This window comes from Uloborus diversus, chromosome 6 (genome assembly GCF_026930045.1).
Source record: "Uloborus diversus isolate 005 chromosome 6, Udiv.v.3.1, whole genome shotgun sequence".
Classification (NCBI taxonomy): Eukaryota; Metazoa; Arthropoda; class Arachnida; order Araneae; family Uloboridae; genus Uloborus; species Uloborus diversus.
The window spans coordinates 108,269,327-108,289,298 of record NC_072736.1 but is presented as its reverse complement, the minus strand read 5'-3'; the positions used below and the strand labels follow the sequence as shown (position 1 = coordinate 108,289,298).

Below are 19,972 nucleotides of genomic sequence, written 5' to 3'. Positions count from 1 at the left end.
GTTTTGACATGATTACAATCTAATAATCAAAAACTTGTCAATAATAAACAATGACATTCCTTCGATGTTGTAAATGCAACTAACATTACTTTCCAACTTCGCTTATATTATGTTTTCCTAACTGCTTAAAAGCTACTATTTTTATCTAGGTATTTAAGTGAATCTTGAGTCGCTTTTCTTCTGATCACCCCAATCTTCGTTCACGAATGCGATTGTGCAAATATAGCCACCCACATCATTTTACTTTGTAGTTTTCTATATTAATCAGCTTATATACCCTATACGCATACACTCAGAGCAATCTGTCCGCCATTTTGGATCAAAAGAGAGCTTGGCAGATTACGGCAGTAGGCGTGTTTTCGCTTCTTTTCAGGTTCATTTTATGTTAGTGTAATCAAGGGTGTGAGCAGAAATTTTGAGGCCAGACACAAATGACTTTTCCGGGCCCCCCTCCATATTGTTTACCCCTACATTTCACGCCTAGTTTCAAAAATATTGGGCCCCCTTCAGGCTCAGGTTCGGGCCAACATGTGTCCCTTCTCTCCCCCCCCCCCCCCCACCGCTGCCCAAGCCCTTGAGCATATTGCATTAGTTTTCCCCCAAATAGAGAACAGTACTTGAAACATATTAATCTAGGCTCTGCGAGATATGTGATTACTAGTTATAAAGACCTTAGCTTAACAACGGGGGAGAACTGCCGTCCTGGAACATTTACTAGGTATGATGGCTAAATTTTATGTGCTGTTTATTAGAAAAAAAATGATAATTAATTTGAATTCTGAAATTTTGAATTCAAATTATGTTTCTCGCAATCACAACACTGTAAAAACGATTACGAAATGTTCCTGGAAAATAATAGGCAGCTGATGTGCCCAATTTCTGCCAGTAACATATCTTGCAAAAACCAGGAACGTTTTCTGCTAAAATTCAGTAGCCTTCCTGAAAAATCTGGAAATCTTCCCGGTTAAAGCCAGTCGTGTATATAAAACTTCAGAGTGATCTTAGGTAGGGATAGTATAACAGCTTGGCACCTTCCTGATTTATCAAGACAATTCCAAAAGCAGTATCGTAAACATGGCAAAAGCTAAGCCAGAATTGCAAGTAAGTTTAAACCATGTCACGTGATTGCAATTCTCGCATCAGCATGGACGAGCCGTAGTCGAACTGAAGCCGATGCACCTCATTAATGCTCACAGTTAAACTTTAAACTGGGAGCTAAAAATATTTTTTATAACAGAGAGAAGTCTGTATTCATGCAACTTGTAGCCATTCAGGAAACTTTTTGACAGTGATACTTGATATTTCAAGGAAGTGGATAAAAACCATTGAAATCCCGAAATGTTACACGTAAATACTCAGTAACGTTTCGGATTTTTTTTACAGTGAAGTTGCAACAGGACCCTACTCATTGGGGGCTATTGTTTCTAGAAACAGCTCCTGTCCCCCCAAGCCTACCCCCCTCCTGGGCGGTTACGTGTGTATAGCTGTGTGTGTGTGTGTGTGCAGGCGCGTGTGTATGTGTAGGCGCGCGTGCGTGCATGTGTAGGCTTGTGTGTGTGCGTAGACCTGTGTGTATGCACGTAGGCGTGTATGTGTGTAAAGGCTTGTGTGTGTGTATATGTGCGCGTGTGTGTAGGACATGGACGCCCCCGACAAGGAGAAACGGATTCGAGGAGGCAGTGCTCGGAGCCGCGCCTGCAGAGGCCGGTGGTGTTGGTGTCCTTGGTCCAAGCTGAAAAAGGAACCACAACATCAAGGACGGTCAAATAAAAGCAATAAACAATCGTAATTTCTCAAAAAAAAAAAAAAAAAAACAGGGAAACTTATGTTAATTCATATTTTTCACTAAATAACCTTTTCGCTATTCTGATGACATATCTTTCCCTAATCTCCAACTTCTGAGGGGTTCATTTTTTTGCAAGTTGTTCTACAGTCCCTAACAATACTGGTAAAGAAACTTCGTTTTCTCTGAATTAATGTTTAGTTTAAAATATATTAATATGAATTTTTAAAAGCTCTTATATTTTTTCCACCCCATAATGAATGCACGCAGTATTACTGCTTATTTAAAAAGGCGTTCCGTGCGTCACTGCCTAGTGCATTAAAAAATATTTTTTTTAATCTGATTTGCAGCTTTAAAAAATATTTTTCTAACGTATATTACATGATGATCAGGACATCAAAGAGTGAGTTCCTGGCCAAAACAGAACCATCCTACAGTGTTAGACAAACTTTTAAGGTAACTCTTCAATTCTTCTATGGAAGTTATCGATATTTTGGAGATATGTCATGCTTGAAGGAATAGTAGGACAATACCCTTTCTTTATCATTGAGTGCAAGAACCAAAATCCGTGCAGAATCACCTAAGTGACATGAGAGTAATTGATAAAGTTGCACTAACACAAAATGAAACGAACAAACGAAAGATAAAAGTCATTGAAGAATGTATGTGTAGTGTAGTCAAATTATAGGATAGCGCGTGTGTACGCAGAGCGTTCAGATACGCACTAAAGCTACTGTTCACACGGAAGTATAATTGATACGAAAAATCTGTTTTTTTTTCGAACAATCACGATTTTTAGTTGTTTTCATTTGACCGTTTGTGGCGTTGTGGTTCCTTTTTCGCTTGGACCAGAGGCCTCCGCAGGTGCGGCTCTTCTGGTGTTTTCGGAATCAGCTTCTATTGGATGGGGGCGTCCATGTCCTACACACACATCATCACGCGCCTTTACACACATACACACACACAGAACTAAGCACACACACGCAAGCCTGTACACGTACACACGTCTACACACATTCCTACAGACACAAGCTATACACACATAACTGCCCAGGAGGAAGGGCATTCTTGGGGGGAAAGGAGCAATTTCTAGAAACATTTTAGGGTCCTGTCGCAACTCGTGATTGCGAAACACATAATTTGAATTCAAAATGTCCGAACTGAAATGATTTATTTATTTATTTATTTATTTTTAATATTGCTTTAATCTTTCTAAAAACTTTTTAATAAATTTTAATCTCTGGTTTGTTGTATGAATGTAAGGTAAGCACTCCTTCCCCACACTGTGGAAACAGTTCAGAAACGTTCCAGGAAAATAATGGGCAGCTAATGGTTCCAATTTCTGCCAGTAACGTATCTTACAAAAAAACAAAAACATTTTACGCTTAAACTCAGCAACCTTCCAGAAATTATCCTTGAATCTTTTTAAATCATTTTGAAACCTCTCCGGTTGATGCCAGTCATGTTTTTGGAACATTCAGCGAAAACTTAGGCTTTAAATAACATCTTGGCGTCTTTCTGATTTACCACGAACACTCCAAAATCACTGTTGCAACCATGGCCAAAGCTAAGACGGAGTTGAATTGCAAGTAAGTACCAAGTAGTGATTGCAATACTAGTATACCGTTATACCAAATACCGGTATCTCGAGCAATTTTTCAATTTTGAAATACCGGTATTTGCTGAGGTAAAATACCGGTATTTTCGGTATTAGCTGAAAATAATAAATAGTTTTATCTAAAGAATTTCCGATTTAACTTATTAAACATCTACTTATATTTTAAATGTACATTTTTTTTCCATGATACAGAACCAAAATCAATCCATTAATGTAAAAATTTGGCTTCAAAATCACGAACTAATAGAGTACCATGAAACAAAAGTGGCGGAAAGATTGCAAAATGATACATTATGATGATTTAATGATGATAAATGATTTATTATTACTAGATGGTGAGATGAATCGCGTTTTTGTGCATCATGTTTTTATTTTCTCTATTTTCCTGATCACTCACTTTCCCTTTTGTGAAAGTTAATTGCGAGTGTGATTTCGAATTTATTTTTTCTACGAATAATTTATTTCAACATCAATTGCAGTAATACTTTATGATACTTTCTTTAAATATGTGTCTCAATTGTACTGAATTTTGGCAAAAAACTTTTTCTTATTAGTAAAACAAATGGTAATTTGCTGTCACCGATATTGGTTTGTTGTCATGTCTCGCTCTATACTTGGCAAGATATAATATTTAGAAGCAAGATAATATTTAGTGCCTGGAAAATTTGCATAGAGGTTAAGCATAATCATTTAAAACATATTTTGAGATATATACATAATTGTAAAGAATTTTGAAAAGAACTCGAAAACGAATATGAGAAACTAACAAGATTAAATTAATCAAGTTTATCGTAAATTTCAAACCAGGGTAATAATAAAAATAAACACAAACCTCTCCTGCTCAAGATAAAATTAGGTTAATATTGGAAAAGTGTAGTCACTCGAAAAGAAATTACAGCTAGCTATAAATTAAATAATAGTACATGCAATACAAAAGAAACACACACACGAAAGGATTTATGCAAAAATAACACGCAAGAGCCCGAATTATTTGAAGATGAATGACTTCTAGACAATTAGAGGAGGTGCATCGTGCATTAAAAACAGTACCACCGACTTGCGTGAATTCCGAAAGAATACTTTTTAACTGTTGGAAAGTAGAGTGCTAACTAAGTTCTAGACTCAGAAAGAATTCAGTAGATTCATAATGTTTTTTACTATTACTGTTTTTTTTATTACATTTGTTCCTTAATTTTACATTTGTTCACAATACGCTTTCATAAATGATACAATTTTTGTACAAAATTATGAAATGTGGCAACGAAACAATATGCTTCTGAAAATTGCTTTGAGAAATTTCAAATACCGTTATCAATACCGGTATCCCGGTATCACGTTTTAAAAACACCGATTACCGGTATTGAATTTTTGGTCCGGTATTGCAATCCCTAGTACCCCCAAGCATCTATCTCGCGTGCCATTCTTGTAAATCTGCGGAATCCAGAAACTTATACGCATACATTGGAAACACGGTCAATCTAGACGGATCGATATCGAGATGAAGCCGATACACTAAACCAGTTTATCTTTAACCTGGTAGCTAAAAATATTTTCCCAACAGTGAGAAGTATGCATTCGTGCAGTTTGAAGTAATTCAGGAATCTTTTTTTAAAGATACTTAATTTTCGAATGAAATTGGTGGAAACCAGTGAAATCCCGAAAGCTCCACGGAAATAATCAGTGACGTAACTAGTTGCTACATTTGAATACTTTTGTACTGATTACTAGTGCAGATGATTGTATGTTTTTTTTTTTTGTTTCAGTAGATTTTAGAGTGATGTGCAATCAATCAATGACATTTACCTACAAACCGCTCCCTGCGCCACTTCCTAAATCAGTACAGAATGAATTTCAACAATCTAAAGCTTACACGCTTGTAAGCCACGCCCTGTTTTAAAAGAACTCGAGCACTAGTATACTACACACGAGAGTGTCCCAAAAATAATGAAATACGATGTTTAAAGTCGTAAACACCGCTTATATCTTTCCTTTTACGTCAAAACAAGTGTAAGGAATTTTCATATAATTTAAATAATGTCAACCCGTGCCGATTTGCACTTGAAAGTGTGTGTACTACACCAAATCGCAAAAAAAAAAAAAGAAAAAAAAATTAATTTGAATTTTGACATCTTGAATTCAAATTATGTTTTTCGCAATCACGAGTGTGTGTATGTAGGCGTGTGCATTTGTGTGTGGGGGTATGTGTGTTTGTGTGTAGGGCGTATGTGTATGTGTGTGTAGGCATGTGTGTTTGTGTCTGTGTGCTGGCATAAGTGTGTGGGTAGTTGTGTATATGAATGTGTGTGTGGGGGGGGCTATGTATATGTGTGGGTACTCATATGTGTTTGTGTCTGTGTGCAGGCATGAATGTGTGGGTAGTTGTGTGTATGTGTTTGTGTATGTGTATGTGTGTTTGTGTATATGTGTTTGTGTGTGTGTGTTTGTGTGCAGTTGTGTATGTATGCGCGTGTGTGTAGGACATGGATGCTACCTGGAGACGGCTTTCGCTATAGGAGCAGCAGCGTGAGGACCCGGTCGACGGTGATGTTGAAGGACATCAAAACAGTCAAATGAAAACGATAAGCAATCGTGATTGCTCAAAAAAAAAAAATCGGAAGCTTGGAATTTCATGTTGATAAAACGTTGCCCCTGTAGACCCACGTGTTCCAAAAAAGTATTTATCCAAATTAAAAAATATTTAGGTGTCCAGCAAGAGGCCTAAAATTTGTAATTTTTTTTCAAATAATTGATTTTTTTCCATACGTTTATATAAAAATGTGAGACATATTTTAAGAAGAAATATATAAGCAGCAAACTCGGTTATTAGCGCTAAACAGAAATTTTTGCTATCTTGCAATATTTAAGTCTCCCATATAGTACTCAAAATATGTTTTCTTTTCTTCTTTTTTCAAGTTTTAGGAGAGGTTTAAGATTGAGGAGAGAAGGCGGAATTGTTTGGTAATTTAATGTTAGTAAGTGATTACGTTAGCACCCTGAAATCTCTGAGAAATTGTTTATTAAAATCATAAATTGTCAGTTTCGATATTTAGTGGATACGTATTCAAATGTAGAAACTAATTTGAGACAAAATTGTCGATCTAAATGCAGGGATTACTTTGGAACGGAGGGAAAATAAGCAATAGTTTATTATATTTCCCGAGCACAGCGTATTTTTCCTTAGCTCTGTATTTTTTCTTAAAACCATTGTATTGTTAATCATGTGACTCTATTATCCTCTACTTTCGGAGCGGAAACTTATCATATACATTAAAAATTTATTACAGTGATCTTTGATTCAGTTATTTCCTTCTTTAAGAAGTAACATTTTGACTTCTTTTTGAAACAGAAACCAACAACTAACTTCTAGTTAATTTTCCCGAAAGGGTTTTTTTAGAATAAGAAGAGGAAGGAAAAGCACGAGAAAAATATCCTCTAGAAACAACAAATTAAATAAGTAACCGGGCCCATTGTTATCACCTCTAATACAGTGAAAGCAATGAACCCGGCGCTTCCCCAGATGCATAAATGTACATCGATACCATGTCATAAGCATATTTCATTTCATTTCCAATGTCAATTTTTTTGTGAATGCAACTTGAATAAACATAAATAACACGGGAAGACGGAATAAATAGCTTGGTGCAGGAAAAGTAAAAAAAAAAAATCATTATAACGAATAATTGCCCAAAAATTGCAGATTACTGCATACATTGAAAAGGGGGGGGGAGGGGTCCTTGTAACCCCGAAACACGTGTCGGCAGTAATCTGCATTTTGTTATGCAATTATACGTTGTATTTATTACTTTTTACAGGAAGATTCTTTACTGGAAATCTGCGATGCGACTCGTATGCAATGTGCAATGCTTCCAAGAATTTTTCAAAAAAAAAAAAAAAATTACATCATATTTTTTTTGGACATAGGGGAGTGAGGTAAGTGAGGTCGATACTCTGGTTACACGCTTAAAAAAAGTGGGACCATAGTAAAAAAAAAAAAATTTTAACTTAACTAAAAAAATAATCGTTTTTTAAAAATACTTTTTTCAAATACTTTTAAAAATACATTTTTTTAAATATATTTTTTTTAATACTTTAGGAAGAAATACCACCATAATATTCCCTCCTTGCTACAGTCCATCAGAAGAATGCTGACAGTTAATGTACTGCTTCTTTCCCTTCGTGATAAATATATTGTCTACTAGAGGACCCGACAGACGTTGTTCTGTTCAAACTTTGTAAATTGATAAGTTAAAAAATTTCAATAAACTATCAAGTGTTTGAATCGTTTTGTTGAAAAATATAAGTAAAAAGAAAATGTTTTAAGCTGCTTGGTGTCAGAATGCGTATTTTTATTACAACTTGATTTATCTAATGCCCACTGAGGAGTTGTTTTACTAACTATTTTTTCTCCCGTGCTTGATGGTTTGTTCCTTCAGCCATACTCAAAGGATAAAAAGCGTCCTCAGATATTAAGTGGAAAAACTAAGTGTGGTAAATAAAAAAAAAGGTTAAATCCTGCTGCAATTTCCCCCATATGAAAAAGAAGAAAGCAGTCGAATGGATATCGTTAAAAAAAAATAATAAATGTAAAAACAGTTCCCTGAATAAGCAAAAATTACTCCCCCCCCCCCTCCACCCGATGTAAAATAAACACGTTCTTCAACTAAAATGACTAAACACTCTTTAAAAACCAAAAAACAATTCTTCGAAATTTAAAATATTTCACCAAATGAACAAAAAAATACAATAAATTACATTAACATCAATAAACAAATAATCACGCAACTGTGTTGCTATAGTCAATGTCACCAAGCCACCACGTTCCTGTAATCCAGCCGATAATAAACACTCTGGTAGTGGAATTTACATCTAATCGCAAAACCTTGACTTGAGGATTCAGAGGAGAAACCCTGATTACTGCTCTGTGTTCCGTAGTGAACTAATAGACATTGATGAAATCCTAGACTCTCTGGAGCTTTTCCACCACGGAACCGAAATTTGAATTCTATCCGATAGCAGAAGTGCAATACAGCACCTGAGCAGATGGCAAAGTGTGAGAGATAGTGTAGGAGTTTCAATACTCAACAAACTAAAACAACTTTCCTTCTCTCTTCAAATTCACTTGCAGTGGATCCCTTCCCATGTGGAAATTGAGGGTAATGAGATCGCGGATACCTTGGCGAAAGCTGGTGCTGCTGAGGTCTCAGAGCCAACGGCATCACTCACCTTTCACGAGATCCACTCAAAGATTAAACACAGGGATAATATCACTTGGATTGTCCAGTCAGAACACCATTGGTACAGATGTTTACGACCTGGTGGCTCCCTGACCCCTGGGTTTGACAGACAGGAACAGACAACTCTTGCCCGTTTTCGTAGTGACATCTTAAAACTTTAAAATTTTCGGAGGGGTCGAAGACCTTTCATACTTGTTCCAAGTGTTCCGTTGAGCAGGCCTCGCCTGACCATATACTGTCGTACCTGGGGCTCTCCAGGAGGAATCTGACTGGAGACCCACTGACGGTGCTGGATTTTTTGAGGGTAAACAAACTCATGGACCTGGTCTAGCTCTGCTGACCATGGGGGCATGAAACAACAACAACAATCCAGCCGATTACTGACTCAATGAGCGAAGCGAACTCCGACCGATTAGTGGTCCCATCTTTTGAACGAAAACTTCGTATATCTGCCTAATTTGTTCTTTCCAACAAAGATAAAAATCTTCAACTGCACTGATCTTGTGTGTACAGAACTACCCTGTTGTAATTTATCTGGACAAAAATAAAATTTGTCTCGTCTTCAAATTCTACCATCTTTTTCTTTAACAATGTATTGATTAGTTTGATAATCCTTAAAGTATTCTTGCCATTGATGCCAATACTCAGATGGATATGAACCGAGAAACAAATGTTGTTACTTACGGTACTTTTCCGATCATTGGTTAGGAAAACCTAAAGCACCGATCCGGTAACATGGTTTAACTACTACAAAAAATACGCGTTTTGCGTGAACCTAGTGAAAGAAAGCCGATGTCTTCCAGTATTTTACTTTAAAATATATCACTGTGCCTAAAATCGTTGCTTTCAAGAAATGAAGGCTTCACTCTATCTTTACGTTTTATCTGTTCTCAATTGACATTATCACAAAGAGAAATTTCATTACAAAAAGCAGAGCAGGCTTTCTTATTGTCCTTTGGCAACGGGTTAAATATTTATTTCACTTCTCGCTCAATAATAGTTTTAAATGAATATTAATCATTTGGGAGATTTTACCATCTAATGTTTAAATTAATTAATTCATTAGCAGAAACGTTTCCGATTCGATCCATCGCGCTTCAGAACCATGCTTTCCACGACTTAATTACACACAAAAAATTTGATCAAAATCGGTCCAGCCGTTTGAAAGCCTTATGGTGACAAACGTCCGCACAGAAGATTTTTATATATTACTAGCTGTACCCGACGCGCGTTGCTACGCCAACAAAAAAATACATCATTATACTGATTTTCATGACAATCGGTTGAACGGGGCAGTAGTTGCTACTCTGCAGTGCCACCTGGTGGCGAGTGGCTTCAATGAGCATATTATGCACCTTCTCCTTGGAAAAATACATATATATAGCAATTTTCATAATAATCGGTCCAGGTATCAAGTGAAGCCGTGACTATACTCAAATTTTGTACTCACGCAGTTTGCAAGATCAATCAATCGCTAAAAATATCAAATAGAAAAAGTTTTAAATCCCCCCGTTGCATGAAAAGCCATAAAACAATAAAGAATTTATTTGTTCAAGCTCAAGAAAAATGGCAAAAGCTAACTTCTTATCAATGAGATCTTTCACGCGAATTAATTTCTGCAGCCGATAATTTTATTCGTATTTATCCAATGGATTGTGACTTAAATTGGAATAAAAAAGGAACTATCGATCGGATTTTTTTCGAACTGGTCTATAAACATTCCCAGTACCAAAAATAACAAACGGTGAAAGTTTCAGCCAAATCTGCCGGGTAGTTTTTGAGTTCATGGATGACATACAGACAAACATTCATTTTTATATATAGAAGATTAAACTGTCAAAAACAAAACAAAAAAGCAAAAAAAAAGGGGGGGGGAGGTGCTATCACCAAAAACGGGTAGGTGAGGAGGAAAACGGTGGTTATATTTGGATTCAGAGGCCAATATTTTAAATAGGTTCAGTGGACATCTCTCTTTACCTTTAAGAATAAATTAAAATAAAGTTTGAACACATTTTTTTAAAAAAATATATATGTAAACTAAAGTTCAAAAAATTATATAGTATATGAGGATGCGAGTCTAATTAACAATTTATTGCAGTCTCCCCCCTCCCCACGCAAGAAAAAATATCAGTTATCTTACTATTTGTATTTATAGATAGAAAAGAGAAGCTCTTGTCCTTACTTCCTTCTGCTCCAGCTTTTAAAGCTAATCAGTTTACCGACGACAAGAAATGCATCTCCACTTCTTTCCCTTACTACACGGATCTTTAAAAAGAATTACAAACTTAACTCATCACAAATGCTTTCGATATCTGTAGACACAAGAAATACTTCTTCTTTTGAACAAGAGAAGGAATTGGTTTGTTGTTGGTTGCCATGGTAGACCTTTCACGGCAAGTTTTTATCTTTATCTGAAACTAAGACACTAAATCTTAGTGGCTGCGATAACATCTGAGCAAATCACTCCATACTTATTTTCCTTTCATGACCAAGCATGACTGCTAAGAAATGCATATTTCTGTTTTGAAACAAATTGAAGAAATAAACATAGAATTCTGCAACACAGAGTAACCCCAAACATTATGTACAAGCTCGTCATTCATGATTTTTAAACAGCTAACTGCGAAATATTTTGTTAAAAATCGCTCAGTTCAGTTCTAAAATGAAATAATTCATCTTACCAGACGACCTTTTTTCATGGACTTTTTCTTCAAGAAATTAGCATGTCTGCTGCGTAATGCCCATATTATCGGAAAACAAACCACAATTTTTTCTGCTACTGATTAAACTATGTCCAAACCGAAATTTTAATTCCATAGGAAATGTTTATGAATCATAAAGTAAATCCAGGAAACTATGCTTACGTTCGACGAGCTCAACCGGTAGCGACCGGTTAATCGTCATGTGACAACTGGTGACGTCAGCTAATGCTAAAGCATTGGAGGTGACGTCATTATTTGACGTCATTATTTTAACCGGTGAGCTACCAGTCGCTCATCGAACACAACCTATATGTCGCTTACCACGAAATTATTCAAGGCTGTAACCAATTTGGCTGCGCCACATACTAATACAAAGTGCATCAAAACATTTTAAAACATTCACATGCATTTTATATTACTTAAAAATTGGCCTTTACAGTTGTCTACTTTCATCATTTAAATGATTTCTCCTCTCCCGCCCCCATTTTTTTTTAAAATTCATTTACTAGCTGCAACGCCCAACTTTACACGGTCAACCTCGAAAATATAACTTATTTCAAGTGACGCGTGTTCAACACAACCGGACTTGAACAAAAAAGAATCTGAAAATTTTCATTAAATTGCTGAAAAATAACCAAAATTCAAAGAAATTAAATCCCCAGGTTACAGAAAAAGCCTCAAAACGAAAGCCCAAATTTTATTTGTTCATATTCGAGAAAAAAATTGCAACAGATCTTTATTTTCAACTATTAGCTTCACACTGCAAATCCTAATAAAAGCATTGTTCAAAAATGGCCGTGATCAGCAATGAATTTCTAATTCAAGGTTTACCTACATTTTGGCATGAAATGAGTTAAAAATTGCTATAATTAGTGTTTTAAATACGTTGGCACATGTTTTAAGATGCAGAGAAGTCAGAGGTTCCTACGGATACTGTATTTTAATTTTTGTTAGCAATTTTTTCATCCTCACATTTAAAAAATGCCATTTTCGGATCCTAAAATAAAAATTCGAACGGATCGGTATTTTTTTTTTTTTTTTTTTGGCATTTGACCCCCCCCCCCCCCCCCGCAACCCACGTTCCCCCTCGGGTGCTCAAGTACTTCCCTGCCCAACTTGGTCGAGATCCGACGTAAACATTGGATTTGGAACACAACTACACACAGGAGTGCCCACCTGGGGGGGGGGGGAGGGTGGATCATGGCGCAGTCTGCACCAGTGAGATTTTTACGAGGCATAAATTCAGAAAATCTCCCTAATTTCTTTATTTTTCAACCAATTAAGCTGAATTTGGTATCAATTTCTAGCTAATATTCTTCTCTTTCAGTGTGAACGACAGAAAGTATTCTATGAACAGTTGGGTGTTGCCACTTTTTATCTAAAGTCAGTTTTTTTGGGAGATTAAATAAGATGTATCTCCGGAGTACCTACAACGATCTGCATCAGTTTTTTTTTTTTTTTTTTTTTGTAGTATATTTAAATCATTCTCTTGCTATGTAGAAAAAAATAGAAGGATGTTTTTTGTTCTTTTGAAATAAAAAAAAAAAGTTTGTTTTGCAGAAAGTACAAGTTTTCCATTACTTTAAATCCCTTTTAAGCTTAAAAAAGTTCAAAAATGTTTCAGAACAATTAATACTGGACTCTCAAAGGATTTGTATCAATAGTTAATCGCTAAAAAGTTGTTTACTTTTGAAACGAACTGTGCAAAAACCTCCGTTTCAGACTTCGCAAAAATAAGTAAATAAATAAATAAATAAAAACACTTTTAATTGAAAGTGTACTAAGTATTAAGAACAATAATTTGAAGAATTGTGTAAAAAATATTTCTAACGGCATTATTTAGCTTTTTTTTTGGCAATAAAACATGGGGGAAAAAAGAATAATTACTATTTAATAGTTTTCATAGCCTAAATTTGATTGGATTACGTAACACCTGACAATGATCTTTCGCTCTTATAACACTCATACAATACGAATCATTCTTCCTTCGCTTTGAAAATTAATCGACACACAGCTTTCGTCGATTATAAAATGTGAAATGAAAGGCATGCTTATGCGGACGGCATTTTGTTTTTAAAATACTATTTCCTCTTTGTATCAGAAGATGAAAAAGTCAGAATTTCTATCAATAAGTTTCAAAGTGGTTTTAAACTATACTTCAATCAACAAAAATAATCTTCTTCAGAGAAATTGAAAGTTGTGGAGTACTTACTTTAAGTGTGGAAGTTCATTGTCAGGTGTAACGTAATCCAAACAAGATTATGCTAAGAAAAGTTTTCAACAGTAATTTTTTTTTTCCATCCTTTCATGTCAAAAAAAAAGTAAAATAATTCCATTAAAAATATTTTTATACTATTCTTCAAATTATTATTCTTAATATTTAGTACACTTTCAAACAAAGTGTTTTTTATTTATTTATTTATTTATTTTTGTGAAGTCCGAAACGGAGGTTTTTGCACGATTTTTTTCAAAAGTAAACAACTTTTTAGCGATTAACTACTGATACAAATCCTTTGATAGTCCAGTATTAATTGTTCTGAAAAGTTTTTGACCTTTTTTAAGCTTAAACGGGATTTAAAGTAGAAAACTTGTATTTTCTGCAAAACTTTATTTTTTTATTTCAAAACAACAAAAAATACCCTCCTATTTTTTTTTACATAGCAAGAGAATGATTTAATCATGCTACAAAAAAAATTGATCCAGGTTGTAGTAGGTACTCCGGAGATATAACTTATTTAATCTCCCAATTGAAAAAACATAAAAACTGACTTTAGATAAAGAGTGGCAACACCCAACTGTTCATAGAATACTTTCTGTCGTTCACACTGAAAGAAAAAAATATTAGCTTGAAATTGATACCAGTTTAATTGGTTGACCAATAACCAGTTTAATTTGTTGAAAAATAAAGAAATTAGAGAGATTTTCTGCATTCATGCCAAAACGATGACTCCGAAAAATGATCAAAAATCGAATTTTTGAAAAAACTCTCTAAAGCGTAATTTTTATTCAAAAAATCTAAAAAAAAAAATAATTTGGGCTTTTTTCATAGATATCTATTCGTAAAAAAATAATGGAAAAAATCGGAGACATGACGGCACGGCCGACTATTTAATTTATTCGATTTGACGTGGAAAGATCCATATCTTCTGTTACAAATTAATTGAAAAAATTGAAACAAATTTTTCTTGTGCATAAAAAAAAGCTTGATGGAATGATAAGGAATATTAAGGGAGTGGAAATTCTTTAATCCTCTTCATAGACAATTTATGTCAAATTTTAGTTTAAAAATTTAATTATAAAAAAACTAATTCAAAATTATAAAAAGCGCTCCGAGAATCTTTCGAACCCCCAGGAGGTGCAACTCCCATGGTTCGCAATTATAAATAATTGCAGTTAATCGTGTCAGTTAGTAAATTGTTTTTTCTATTATTAGTTGGCAGATTGTTTAACTTTTTAATTGCTTAACTCAATTATTTGGCTGATATATATATATTTTTTCATTTTTGCACAACTCTTAGGTCTTGTTATATCTTGTTTTACTTTAAAATATAAACATTAAAATTTAAATTTCGGTAGTTATGGGCTTCGACAGCGTTTTACAAACCAATAAGTACTTTTTTTTAATTTGTAGTTTGACCAAAAAAGAAAATATGCCAAGTCAACCACAATTTGATATTAACCTTATTTTTTTTAACTGTGCCTTACAATTTCATTGCTTTTTATTCATTCATTTCATCCAATCAATGCCTTTTTGATTTTGATATCAATGAAATAAGTTAATATTTTGTATAAAAAAATTTAAGAAGTCGTAATCTGACATAGGTCATTTCACCTCAAATCGCCTAATCATGTGCCGTCATGTCTCAGATTTTTAATCCGTTATTTTGTTTACGAATAGATATCTATGAGATAAGCTCAAATTAATTTTCTTAGATTTCATGAACGAAAACAACGTTTAGGGTTTTTTTTTTTTTTTTTTTTTCCTTTCAAAAATTTCGGTTTCGATCACTTTTCAAGTCACCTTTCCGGTATGAAAATACAGAACTCTCCCCAGTTTTCTTTATTTTTCAACCAAGTAAGCTGAATTAGATATCAATTTCAAGCTAATACTTTCCTCTTTCAGTGTAAACAACAGAAAATATTCTGTGAGTTGTGGGGTGTTTCCACTCCTTATCTAAAGTCAGTTTTTATGTTTTTTATAAGGATATTTAATAAGTCATATCTCCGGAGTGCTAATTAATATCTGCATCTTTTTTTTTTTGTTATTATTATTATATTTAAATCATTTTCTTACTATGTAAAAAAATAGAAGGGTGTTTTTTGCTGTTAAAACTTTCCAGAAAAATTAATATTGGAATGTCAAAGAGTAAAAATTTATTTGTATCTATCGTAAATCGCTCAAACGTTGTTCACTTTGGAAAAAAGTTGTGCTCCCGTCAAAAAAAAAAAAAAAAACTAATGTTTGAAAATATATTTAATATTAAGAATAATAAGAATAGTTTTTAAAACATTTCTTATGGCCCTATTTTTCATTTATTTCGTCATTTAATGCCAAAATGTATTGAATTTCTAATGAAAAGTTTTCATAACGTGAACTTGTTTGGATTGCGCAACACCTGACGATGATCCTCTACTTTTGCATTACTCATGCAGCTCAACTCAAGATTTTTCACGGGAAGAAAAATATTTTTTGCTGATTAAAGCATATTTTGAAATCTTTTTGAAACTTATTTTAAAATTAACAGAAGTTCTGTTTTTTTTTTTCCTTCTTTTGAGAAAAAGAAACTATGTTCCATCCGCCATCTTTTCAAAAAATACCCCTTAATCAGACCAAACAGAAGGAATTGAAGGAAACTTTCATGTTGTTTTGTAATTAAGAAAAAAATGTAAGATAACTTTTTTTATTAAGATATAGAGTAAATTTTAAAAATAAATGCAGTCGGCATAAGCATGCTCTCCATTTAATCTTAATATATAAAAATCAATGTCCTGAGATAACATATATATATATATATATATATATATTAGGGTGGTCCTTATTTTTGAAGTTGTAGATATTTTACACGACGCCCCCTTAATTTGTTCTATTATACAAATAAATGATCCATGCAAAATTTTAAGTCAATTCATGAATATTAACACGTGCCCCTAGGGCCCCCTTTTTTGAGTTTTGAAGAAAAAATTGCGGTTTTTCTCATTTTTATGGAAACATATTCCTAGGTTTCATATTTAAAGTAATTTTGAACCTCAATAGATGTTGCTACTTCCCGAACAACCATTCTCTCACTTTCATTCTGTAAAATTTTACATATTACATAGAGTAAATGTACACCAATGGCCTTGGGACAGGCATACCGCTATTCGCGCTCGTTTCAAACCAAGCGGCAGGGGAACATTTCTTTCCACCAAGATGGACACAAGGGATTCTAAAGGCCATTAATGAATGATTTTTGACAACAACAAATTGCTTCCCCCAGGCTTTGGGGGTGTTGATTTAGAAAATTTTCTGTGTATGTAATAGTTGTGGCAAAAGGGTCACTGGGTTTCCATGCTATAAATATAAGTAATGACAATTGTATTTTAATTCGCTGTTCTTTAGTTATATACTTAAATGTTTATGCATTCTTATAATTTAAATTTTGAAAATTCTTCGATTACCCTACCATAAAAATAAACTCTATTTTCCATATCTATTAAAATAATAATCATATAAATTTAAAAAAATTCCAGATCGGAATAATGTAAAAATCTATACTTTAAACTGTCTTCTATTTCAGTATATAGTCCTTTAGTATCATCAAATTCCTCTTGCAATTCACAAGATTTAGAAACCGAAATGGGTATCTATCCTAACCTGTTGAACCTTTTTTCTACATCTGGTCTACCACAACGCAAAAACTTGACAACTATTGACATATGCTCGCATTTCATCAATGTTAGACAAATGCCATATTAGGGACAAAGATGCTGCTCATTTATTAACAGCCTATGTAGATGCAGTAAATTTAAATCCAAATAACCTTATGATCAATCGTACATCCCTTAAGAGAGCAAGAGAAAATCTTCGAGAGGTAAAATCAGATTTCATGAATTTAAATTTAGATTTTTTAGTTATTCCCTGGGATACAAAGCTACATCCAAACGGGAAAAAAAACGCCGATAGGCTTACCATGATAGCATCAGGTTCCAATGTTGAACAGCTACTCAGAATTTCTGAGATATTTCTTCAGTTGTATTTGATATCTTAGATGATTGCTCTTTATTGCTAACTGTTCAAGCTGTAGTGTTTTATACAGCGGCTTACAATACCGGCCGTATAAATTGTACATTTAATTTTTTAGAGCAAAAGCTAAACGGTGATATATTGCATTTGTATTGCTATCATCATGCACTTGAAATCGTAGTGCAGAGTGTCTTTAAAGAAGTTCTTGCCTTTCTTAGTTCTAGATTCGATATTCCATTATTTAAGCGCTTCAAAATTCAAAAATTACACATACCACTTAAATTCTAAAAGAAGAATTTGATGACATATTATTGTTCATAGAAAGTGGAATTAAGAAATACTGCAGAGAATTCTCATAACGTGTAATAATATTTCTTTGTGAAGTCCTCCCTCCTACAGGGATATGTTTTTGGCAACCTGGAGCTTATCTGTGAACCAGATGGGTGGCAAAAGGAATTTATTGTTTGAATATTTATATATTTAGGAGACAATTTAAATTGACCTTACATGAAGAAATTGCCCGTAAATGCTGTTTTATAGTTAAAAGTTGTATGAAGATATAGTTTTTCGCAGCAACCCATTCTAGGCCTTTTAAAGTAATATAAAGTCTAGTGTCTAAAAAACCTGCAGCGTATAAAATGATGTCAAACATGCAGCAGAAGCAGTGACTGAGAAGTTCATAAATCACTTGTTGTACTTAGGGTACTCTTTAAAAAGATGGCAGAAAGAACACATTTCCTTTGTATCAAAAGATGAGAAAATCAGAATTTTTAAAAATTTTAAAATAAGTTTCAAAGATAATTTAAAATATACTTCAATCAGCAAAAAAAATCTTCTTCTGAGACAAAATCTATTTTTTTTTTATTTCAAAAAAAAAAAAAAAAAAAAAAAAAAAAAAAACGCCCTTCTAATTTCTTCGACACAGTAAGAAAGTTATTCAAGTATGTTACAAAAAAAATGATGCGGATATCAATTGGTATTTCGGACATATAGCTCGTTAAATCTCCCAATTGAAAAATGCGTAAAATCTGACATAAGATAAAGAGTGGAAACATCCCAGTATTCGCAGAACACTTTCTGCTGTTTACTGAAAGAAGAAAGTATTAGCTTGAAATTGATACCGAATGCAGCTTAATTGATTGAAAAATAAAGAAATTGGGGAGAGTTTTTTAAATTCATACCAGAAAGGTGGCTAAAGGGGCACAAATGAACAATTGAAGATATTTTTTAAAAATTCCATAAAGTAAAGAAATAGTTTTTTTTTAATCTGAAAAAATCTATGGCACAAGAAAAAAAGTCTATTCAGTTAGGGGGGCATCTTTACTCTGAAAAATTGATAATATGATTCAAAAAGAAAAAAAAAATTGTCCACATGAGCCCCCGTTTCTCTTACCTATAGCGGAAAAGTACCACCCTTATCAGGACTTTTGTAAGCTTTTCTGCTTAATAAAAGGGTACAAATTCCTTTCCACTGAAATTTATTCGATCAGATTAATACCATAATATTAGCAAAATCGCAACTTTCGAAGGATTTATGTGCAAAGATACATACAGAAATTAGGTTTTTATTATTTTTATTTATTTTTTTAAATATCTTATCGTTAAAATTGAAAAAGAAAAAAATAATTACTTCTAAACTTAAAAAGTAGAAGACATTTCAGTCCATCTATTGTTTTTTACTTTTACTACTTACTTTTGCTACAAATAAAAATTTTTGTCTGCACTATACGATCTATTTCATGTTTTTAAAAATTATTTCTTTTTAAATTTGACATACATAAGCAGATCTAAAATTTGTAAAAAAAAAATCAAATCCTTTCGTCACATAATTTACAAACGGAAGACAAAAATGAAAATTGGATTGGTTTTTCCAGAAGATAAAATGTTTCAAATTAGAGAAACTTTAAATCCAAAAGGGCATATCATCTTACCTTTAAATCTTTAGCGTCAGCGATAACCATCACATTTCTATTCCATCTGTTTCCTTTTATGATTACAGGCACTTAGAGCTTTTGGAACTGAAACCGACCTTGATTAATATTCTACGGGAGTTGTTGGACCGCTTTCCGTGTTCTTGAAAAAAGTCGCACTTTGACCTACCTAATCGCAGGCCTTGTTTAAGTTTTATCATTTACGCAAGCAGAGACAGTTCTAGAAGAATTTCAAGAAATTTATCAAATAGTAAAAAAGTATATGAAGTAAATAAATAAAACTTTTGAGAAAAACTTTCACCTGGAAGTTTACTTGTTGTGTATGTGGTAGGTTAATCAGATTTTTAAGACATTCCTTTCAATGGAACATGGTATTGTCAATGCCAGTAGCTTTTTCTATGAAAATCAAAAGACAACTGGGGTACAATAGAGAAGACTGACCCCACTTAAGTGTAATTTCATTTTCAAAAATTTATAACCT

General features: G+C 33.5%; 1 protein-coding gene across 1 annotated transcript in view; it reads right to left on the bottom strand.

Moving 5' to 3' along the window:
- Positions 1–19,972, bottom strand: part of LOC129225191 (SEC14-like protein 2) — a 125,718-nt gene that overhangs the window by 56,125 nt on the left and 49,621 nt on the right. The gene's annotated exons all lie outside the window — the stretch shown is intronic.